The sequence below is a fragment of the Primulina eburnea genome, chromosome 15 (genome assembly GCF_022965805.1).
Source record: "Primulina eburnea isolate SZY01 chromosome 15, ASM2296580v1, whole genome shotgun sequence".
NCBI classification, from domain to species: Eukaryota; Viridiplantae; Streptophyta; class Magnoliopsida; order Lamiales; family Gesneriaceae; genus Primulina; species Primulina eburnea.
Window position 1 is genome coordinate 18838984 of NC_133115.1, and position 10111 is coordinate 18849094.

Here is a 10111-nt window from a genome sequence, read left to right on the forward strand (position 1 = left end):
GTCCACGGGTGTGGATCATGACTTGGAAGGGTAGAATAAATCTTAAAAATGTTATGTTTAAAATTTGGGAACAAAATAACGAGTTTTGGATTTATTCGGGATTTAATCACCGCACGAAACGTTAATTAACGAGTTAATTGAAAAGCCTAGTTTTATGCTTTATAAAATTATGAAAAATTAGGTTTAAGCTTAAATAATTATTAAAAGTCTAAGTTTTCAATTTGGGAATTTTATATTAAGGTTTGGTTTAATTCGGGATTAAAACGCATTAATACGTCACATTTAAAGATTAATTTAAAAGTCATCGAATTATGCTAAATAAAAATATGATAAAATTCATGTAAGCTTAAATAATTATTTGGGATATGTTAGAGTCAATGAAATTAAGAAAATGTCAAAAACGTGAAATATTATGTCCAGGGGTAAAACGGTCTTTTTACACCTAAAAATTAGTAAACGTCATGACACTGTCCTGAATGTTGTTTTATATGTTAATATGATTATTTTCAATGATTATGGATGTTTATATATTAATATGTCAACTTTAAATGTTTATGAATTTTTAAGATAATATGTTTAATGTTTTATGATTTAATATGCTAAAACGTTTATTTTAATATTTATGATTTAAATGTTTATTTTAAACGTTTACGATGTTAAAATATTTATTTAAAAATGTTCATGGATGTTTATGATTTTTAATATGTTAAATTATGATTTTTAAATGTCTATGATTTTTATAATTTATATTTTACATATAAAAGATATGTTGCATGATTGATTTCAAAATAAAATGATATTATATGTATGTTTTTTTATTAAGTGATGGAAATACGACATGTTGAAGGATGTGAAGGATTGTGACTACTACATGTTGGAAATATCGTGAGGGTTATGGTCCCAGTGGGAGCCCGACGATCGTGTTTCCTTTGTTACGGATATGAATACGAATACGAATATGTTAATACGTAGGCCAGGGCCCAGTTGACCGGTGAGAGTGTTGCTGGTGTCCCTGAAAGGGGATCGGTTACGGTGACCGGAAGCGCAACGGAAGCAACAAAAATTTCGAAAATCATATTTTCTAGCAAAAATTTCGGCCACCATGACTAAATGTAGCAAATACAATAAAAACACATTCATAGGGTGTTTGAGAGATATACCTATCAATCTTTAAAAGATTGATTGTGGCTCCAACTTTGTTGTTGAACAACAAAGCTCTTGTATGGCAAGAAAGATCTACAAGCTCCACCTTTCTTTTGGACTCCTTTCTTCCAATCAAGCCCACCACCAACTAGGTAGATCCACCTTACACTTGCACTAGAAAATGTATGGCATTTTTCTTTGAGAAGTGAGTGTTTTTCTCCAACAATTGAAGAACAAGAAAATGAGAGAAAAATGGAGAGAATATTGAAGAAATTTCGGCCATTGTGAGGTTGAGAGAATGGGAGGGAGACTTGTCTTGGTTTGTGAAAAAGTTGAGGCATAAAGTTGCATGCCATGCCTTGAAAACTCAAAAAGTAGTCTCCCAACCTTTCACCTCCCATGCATGCATATTATATGTTTTTTAATCAAATTAAAACCTTGGACTAAATTTTAATTATCTCAAACATATTTGAGACTAATTAAACATTACTTGAATTTACCCAAGTCCCACTAGTTAAATAATTATTTTAATTGAGCTCTTCAAGACTCAGTATTATTTAATTAATTCAACACTTGAATTAATTTAATTATTTGGACTCTACTAGGTCCACTAGTGTTTAATTAATTCAACACTTGAATTAATTTAATTTAGTCCATAATAATGTTTATGAAAATCACAATTTTCAATTACATTATTCACTTGGCCAATTTTAATTTAGGAACACTTCCTTAAATTAAAATTTACATTTCTCTCATAGAAGTCATACTTTTATTTTTCTTTACACTTATAAACTCATTTATAAGTCGTTCAACATATTGAACCATTTTCTCCTTTATAGAAGTCATACTTCTAATTTTTCTTACGCTTATAAACTCCTTTATAAGCCGTTCAACACATTGATCTATTTTTCTTCTCAACGGGATCTAGAAAGCTAGTACTTGTGTGGCCCTCAATGGTTCATTGATACAACTAGCCGTGGGTTCACATCTCCATGTGATTCGGACTAAACATGTCCTTATATGAGCATACCCCAATTGCTCCATTCTTATTTATCAACACCTTGATAATAAGAACGTCAGAACTCAAGTCTGATAGTACCCAACCAATCATGTTAAACGCCTAGCAGCATCGCTTACATGATTCCCTAGGTATCAAATGATAGTGCCTGCAAGAACCATTCTATTATGGTTAGCGTACAGTACGGTCCCTTCAACTCATATATCCCGATCGATTCGACAACCATTGGTTTATCGAGAGTTGTCAATGAATCGATACTATGTGTCATATCGTAGTTGCATCGATGGTGTAATCTATGAAACTCTTTCATAATTACCACCATACTCTGGCCAGAGATTTCAACCTACATACACATGATAACACATAGGATATCCATACCCGAAAGTAAGCGGTGAATCCCCGACTACAATGCATCGACTCCTATATGTTTCGACAGATCACCCAACCTTGCCACCTGATAACCCCATAAGAGTCGGTAAACAAGTCAAAGTGAAACGCTAGCACATAGAGTCTCAATGTTGTCCCGGGTCATAAGGACTAATGGTGTACAACCATAAACCAGGACTTTTCCACTCGATAAGTGAGAACCACTTGGAAAGTCCTTTTACTGAGGGTTGTTCAGTGCACTCTACAAGGAGCACCTATCTGCATGTTCGGACATCACAATGTCCCCTACCAATGAAACATGGTACTCACATCGCAGATACTAGTCTCTAACTCGAGCGACCTATATCCTTCTTAGTGGCGGCTGAATCGACTAGGAACCGTTTAGAATATACAGTATTACAAATATGAGTTTCATGATACTCATCATATGAGCATCTCATATTCTTTCTACTATTTGTATATTCAAGGGCTTTATCTATGCAACTAGCATGGGTATACAGATAAAGATGTGCCAAAGTAATAATTTCAAATATTATTAAAATAAAGATTGCTTATTCATAGAGTTTCATTGTGAACACTTGGCCAACACTTGGCTCGACGGGCACCTACTCTAACAATCTCCCACTTGCACTAGAGCCAACTACCCATATGCATAAAACCCATTGATTCGCGATGCTTGTCGAATAATGGTCCAGGTAAAGGCTTAGCTAGTGGATCAACAACATAATCTGCGGAGCCGACTTTGTCAATAGACACTTCTCTTCTTTCCACAATCTCTCCGAGGATGTGGTACCTTTTCAATACATGTTTGGACTTCTGATGAGACCTTGGCTCCTTTGCTTGAGCTAAAGCTCCCGTGTTGTCACACAACACCGGGACAGGAGCAACACCATTAGGAATAACGTCCAACTCTTAGACGAAATTCCTTATCCAAACAGCCTCCCTTGCTGCATCTGATGCAGCAATGTATTCGGCCTCTGTGCTGGAATCCGCATTATTGTCTCGCTTGGAACTCTTCCAAGAGACAGCAGCACCATTGAGCATGAATACAAAACAAGAGGTTGACTTCGAGTCATCGATATCGCTTTGGACGCTAGAGTCGATATAGTCTTCCAATTTTAGTTCTCCACCCCATAGACCAAGAACAATTTATTGGTCATTCTCAACTACTTGAGGATGTCTTTCACAGCTTTTAGGTGTGGAAGACCAGGGTTCGATTGATATCTACTCACTACACTTAGTGCAAATGCCACGTCAAGACGTGTAGATATCATCTCATACATGATGCTACCAATCGCAGATGCGTAAGGAATGCTTAGTCATCGCCGCTATCTCTGCATCAGTCTTGAAAGACAGACTTGGATAGGGACACGCCATGACACATTGGTAGATGTCCTCTCTTGGACTTATCCATCGAGAACCTCTTCACGATGGTATCAATGTATGTGGACTGGGTGAGACCAAGCAATCTTTTCGATCTATCTCTATAGATCTGTATCCCAATACAAAAGATGCTTCACCCAAGTCCTGCATCGAGAACTTACTCGCTAATCATATCTTAGTTGATTGCAACATTCCTACATCATTCCCAATGAGTAGAATGTCATCAACATAAAGCACCAGGAATGTCACAACACTCCCACTGACCTTCTTATACACACAGGGTTCCTCAGGATTCTTAGTAAATCAAACTCTTTGATTGTACTATCGAATCTAAGGTTCCAACTCCCAGATGCCTTCTTTAGACCATAAATAGATCTCTGAAGTTTGCATATCATATGCTCACTTCCGACAGATGTAAACCCTCCAGGTTTGAGACATGTAAATCACTTTCTTAATATCCCCATTAAGAAATGCTTGTCTTGACATCCATCTGCCATATCTCATAGTCATACTATGCAGCTATGGCTAGCAATATCCTTATAGACTTGAACATTGCAACTGGTGAAAAGGTTTCCTCAAAGTCAACTCCTTGTCTTTGAGTATATCCTTTTGCCACCAATCGCGCCTTGAAGGTCAATACCTTCCCATCCGTCCCAAGTCCCTATGGGAACCTTTCCCTCAGGTGGATCTATAAGATCCCACACTTGGTTCGAATGTATGGAATTCATCTCAGATTCCATAGCTTCAAGCCATTTGGATGAATCGGCATCAGATAACGCTTCCTTGAAGGTCCTAGGATCACATCCATGGTTAGGCTCATCATGGCCCTCTTCAAGAAGCAGACCATACCTCATAGGTGGTCTCGAGACTCTCTCGGATCTTCTAGGAGCTTGTATCTCCTCTCTTGGCTCTTCGGGTGTGGGTTCTTCAATTGTGGGTGTCCTCGAACCTCTTCGAGTTCTATCATCTCCCTGTTTCTATCCAATAGAAATTCCCTTTCCAAAAAGGTCGCATTCCTAGAAACAAACACTTTTGTTTCTTGGGGATGATAGAAGTAGTATCCAATCGAATTCATTGGATATCCCACAAAATAGCATAAAATAGATCGACTATCCAATTTATCTCCCACTACCTGCTTCATAAGTAGGGCACCCCTTATTCTAAGATAAGAATACTTAGGAGGCTTACCCATCCATATCTCATATGGTGTATGCCTTTGAATGGACATTTAGTAGAATATCTTTTAATTTTAAGTTATAGAGATCGTTTTCTAGTTCTCAAGTACCAATAAAACATTCGTTCATGTAAATGTTGCAAACACCTTTGCAAAATAAACAAGAATATCCATTTTTATCACAATAGAAATGGGAACAATGTTTTTTACAAAATTAGGTACAAACAAAACATCTCATAAAATTAACTTAAAACTATTGTTCAATAATAAGTAAACATCTTCAATAGCCTTGGCAGCAACTCTTGCTCCATTGCCCATCCTCTAGAAGGTCACACCTTCCTTAAGCATTCTACTTCTTCCCATCACCTGTAACCCATTACAGAGATGTGAGTCATAACCGGTATCTAATACCCAAGAAGTAGAGTTAATTGAAATGTTTACTTCAATTTAGAACATACCGTTTCCAGAACTCTTCTGGGCCAGATATTCCTTGCAATTTCGCTTTCAATGTCTAGGCTTCTTGCAGTGATGACAAACATCACTAGTCTTGTTAGCCCTAACTGGTGTGGCTGCCACAACGGGATTCGGAGATTGCCTCATCAAGGGCACGTTGTTCTTGGGACGTTGGAAAGAACTCTTCTTTCCCTTCCCATGTGGACCAATCTTCGTACCAGATGAAGAACCCACATAAAGAACCAACTTCTCTTTCTTGATGGTTGATTCAAACGTAACAAGCATATTCACCAACTCCTCAAGGGTCGGCTCTAGCTTGTTCATGTTGAAGTTCACCACAAAAGGATCAAATAAGCTAGGCAGCGATAAGAGCAACACGTCGGTGGTCAACTCCGAAGGCAAGATCAGATCCATGCCAACGAGCTTGTCCACGAGCCCAATCACCTTTAGGCCATGCTCATGGACCGAGGCCCCATCTCGCATGCGCAAATTGATCAGCTCCTTGACGGTAGCATGCCTAAGAGGACGTGTTTGCTCTCCAAAGAGCTCCTTGAGGTGCAAATGAATGTCAGCAGCACTTTTTGCACCCTCAAAACGCCTTTGCAGCTCATCATTCATAGAAGTCAGCATATAACACCTGGCTATCAAGTCATGGTCACACCATTCCTTGTAAGCCTGCAATTCCTCAGGATTGCAGTCAGTCGGAGCCTCAACAGGGGGCGACTCAGTCAGTGTATATGCTACCCTTTCCGAATTCAAGACGTTTTTTTAGGTTTCTTAGCCAAGTGAAGGTAATTAGGTCCGGTTAATATGTGTTAGTCGAGTGTTGCAGATATCGGATTGCGAATCGAAGACATTGTCAAAATTTGTACTGAAAAGTAAAACAGATAAATGTTGATGACTATTTAAAATATTTGGTAAGATATAAAGTATGGACTTTAACTTTATAAATATTTACTCCCACTGTTTTGACATCTTTCACTACCCTCTAGTGAAAACGGGAAACTCCTTTCCTCAGTAGGTATGTAAGGTCCAATTAGCGAATTATGATCCTGATTATACAGCCAATCACAATTCCTAAAAGGTAGTTTCCCAATTGCATCACAATGCAACCCTTAACGTAAACTTTTGTCTCACGTTTGATTAGGACCCATTATAGACGTCGTTCATCTTTACGTGTCAAGCCTTACCCATCGATGTTGAACCTAAATAGGACGGTCGCCATGAGTTCCCTCAATTATCTGAGCCGAAGTCATGGGAGTTCCACGTAGTTCACATCACCATGTCAATGGATGTCACAGCTTTCCGGCACCCAAGGCCCCCCCAATAATATGAGCCGAGCCCCGAGTACGGGTAGCGTTCATCATGCACCCATTGTCGATGGAAGACAAGGAAATTATAACCAATTTTATAATTCCCCTTTTCGGGCTTGATATTAATTTTGAATCTTATTCAAAATGAGGATTTTTAGTTTTGAAAAGGTCTCATCATTAATTTTATTTTTAAAAGCTCGCCATGTTTGATCGTATGTTTGCCGGATTCATGCAACTTTGTTATTATCATAATAATAACGCACATACTCATTATTTATAACATATCATGCATATATTATAAACAGTAAACAAACAAGGATGATCAATCGCCCCAATACTAATGGACCGTGTGAGCTAAACACGGGCCTAGGTCCAATCTTAGGGTAAATGCACGGGATGCAAATGCAACTATTACATTAGCTTCCAATATTTACATGTCTTCGATCTTCATAATCATCATGGCCACCATCTTCCAATCTTGATCATCCACTATACTAATATTTACAAATAAATATCCATGGCAAATAGGGATACATCTCATGGGGTGGGAACGGGCCATAAACCAAGCCCACTTTATAAATTGATAATTATTACAATCATTCAACACAAAATATCCTAGCATACACCTAGCAAATTGGGCTTGGGCTTTTGATCATCCTTCATGCATAATATCACATATCATACACCATCAATTAATTATCACAATAATTAATTGATCTAATATTATATATCTTGATCCAATCACTAACCGCCACGATTATAAACTAAATTAACAAAGTATACAAACACCTTTGTCTACTTTCAAATTAATTTATTTATAACCGAATTTCTTGTAAATCACCATTTATTATAAATAATTAAAGTCCAACTTAAATTATTTATTTCATGAGAAAAATTTGCAACTTTTGTAATTTTAAACTTAAGGGCCCAAAAACTTATTTTTCACCAAAAACATTTTGGCCAATTTAAAATCACAAACATGTTAGCCATCCAATGGCCCAACAACTCAAGGCCCATGACACTTTGATATTCCAAAACACTTTTGGAAACCCTAGCCGTCATCGCCGTCGCCGGAGCTCCGTCGCCGGATTCCAGCCAACTTACAAAAAAAAAATTTTTTTTTTATTAAAAACAAGGGGCTGTTCGGGCAGCCCCTCGGGCTGCCTTAGCTGCCCGAAACGGGCAGCCCCTCGGGCAACCCGAGCTGCCCGACACGGGCAGCAACATGCTGCCCGAAATCCCCATCTTCATGCCTTGATTTCGTTGCAAAATTTTGTTCTCATGCGGTTAGAAATCAATCTCAATATAATATCTTGTAGTTGCTACACAAAATCGTAACCTGGCTCTGATACCACTTGAAAGGGATCGGTTACGGTGATCGGAAGCGCAACGGAAGCAACAAAAATTTCGAAAATCATATTTTCTAGCAAAAATTTCGGCCACCATGACTAAGTGTAGCAAATACAATAAAAACACATTCATAGGGTGTTTGAGAGATATACCTATCAATCTTTAAAAGATTGATTGTGGTTCCAACTTTGTTGTTGAACAACAAAGCTCTTGTATGGCAAGAAAGATCTACAAGCTCCACCTTTCTTTTGGACTCCTTTCTTCCAATCAAGCCCACCACCAACTAGGTAGATCCACCTTACACTTGCACTAGAAAATGTATGGCATTTTTCTTTGAGAAGTGAGTGTTTTTCTCCAACAATTGAAGAACAAGAAAATGAGAGAAAAATGGAGAGAATATTGAAGAAATTTCGGCCATTGTGAGGTTGAGAGAATGGGAGGGAGACTTGTCTTGGTTTGTGAAAAAGTTGAGGCATAAAGTTGCATGCCATGCCTTGAAAACTCAAAAAGTAGTCTCCCAACCTTTCACCTCCCATGCATGCATATTATATGTTTTTTAATCAAATTAAAACCTTGGACTAAATTTTAATTATCTCAAACATATTTGAGACTAATTAAACATTACTTGAATTTACCCAAGTCCCACTAGTTAAATAATTATTTTAATTGAGCTCTTCAAGACTCAGTATTATTTAATTAATTCAACACTTGAATTAATTTAATTATTTGGACTCTACTAGGTCCACTAGTGTTTAATTAATTCAACACTTGAATTAATTTAATTTAGTCCATAATAATGTTTATGAAAATCACAATTTTCAATTACATTATTCACTTGGCCAATTTTAATTTAGGAACACTTCCTTAAATTAAAATTTACATTTCTCTCATAGAAGTCATACTTCTATTTTTCTTTACACTTATAAACTCATTTATAAGTCGTTCAACATATTGAACCATTTTCTCCTTTATAGAAGTCATACTTCTAATTTTTCTTACGCTTATAAACTCCTTTATAAGCCGTTCAATACATTGAACTATTTTTCTTCTCAACGGGATCTAGAAAGCTAGTACTTGTGTGGCCCTCAATGGTTTATTGATACAACTAGCCGTGGGTTCACATCTCCATGTGATTCGGACTAAACATGTCCTTATATGAGCATACCCCAATTGCTCCATTCTTATTTATCAACACCTTGATAATAAGAACGTCAGAACTCAAGTCTGATAGTACCCAACCAATCATGTTAAACGCCTAGCAGCATCGCTTACATGATTCCCTAGGTATCAAATGATAGTGCCTGCAAGAACCATTCTATTATGGTTAGCGTACAGTACGGTCCCTTCAACTCATATATCCCGATCGATTCGACAACCATTGGTTTATCGAGAGTTGTCAATGAATCGATACTATGTGTCATGTCGTAGTTGCATCGATGGTGTAATCTATGAAACTCTTTCATAATTACCACCATACTCTGGCCAGAGATTTCAACCTACATACACATGATAACACATAGGATATCCAAACCCGAAGGTAAGCAGTGAATCCCCGACTACAATGCATCGACTCCTATATGTTTCGACAGATCACCCAACCTTGCCACCTGATGACCCCATAAGAGTCGGTAAACAAGTCAAAGTGAAACGCTAGCACATAGAGTCTCAATGTTGTCCCGGGTCATAAGGACTAATGGTGTACAACCATAAACCAGGACTTTTCCACTCGATAAGTGAGAACCACTTGGAAAGTCCTTTTACTGAGGGTTGTTCAGTGCACTCTACAAGGAGCACCTATCTGCATGTTCGGACATCACAATGTCCCCTACCAATGAAACATGGTACTCACATCGCAGATACTAGTCTCTAACTCGAGCGGCCTATATCCTT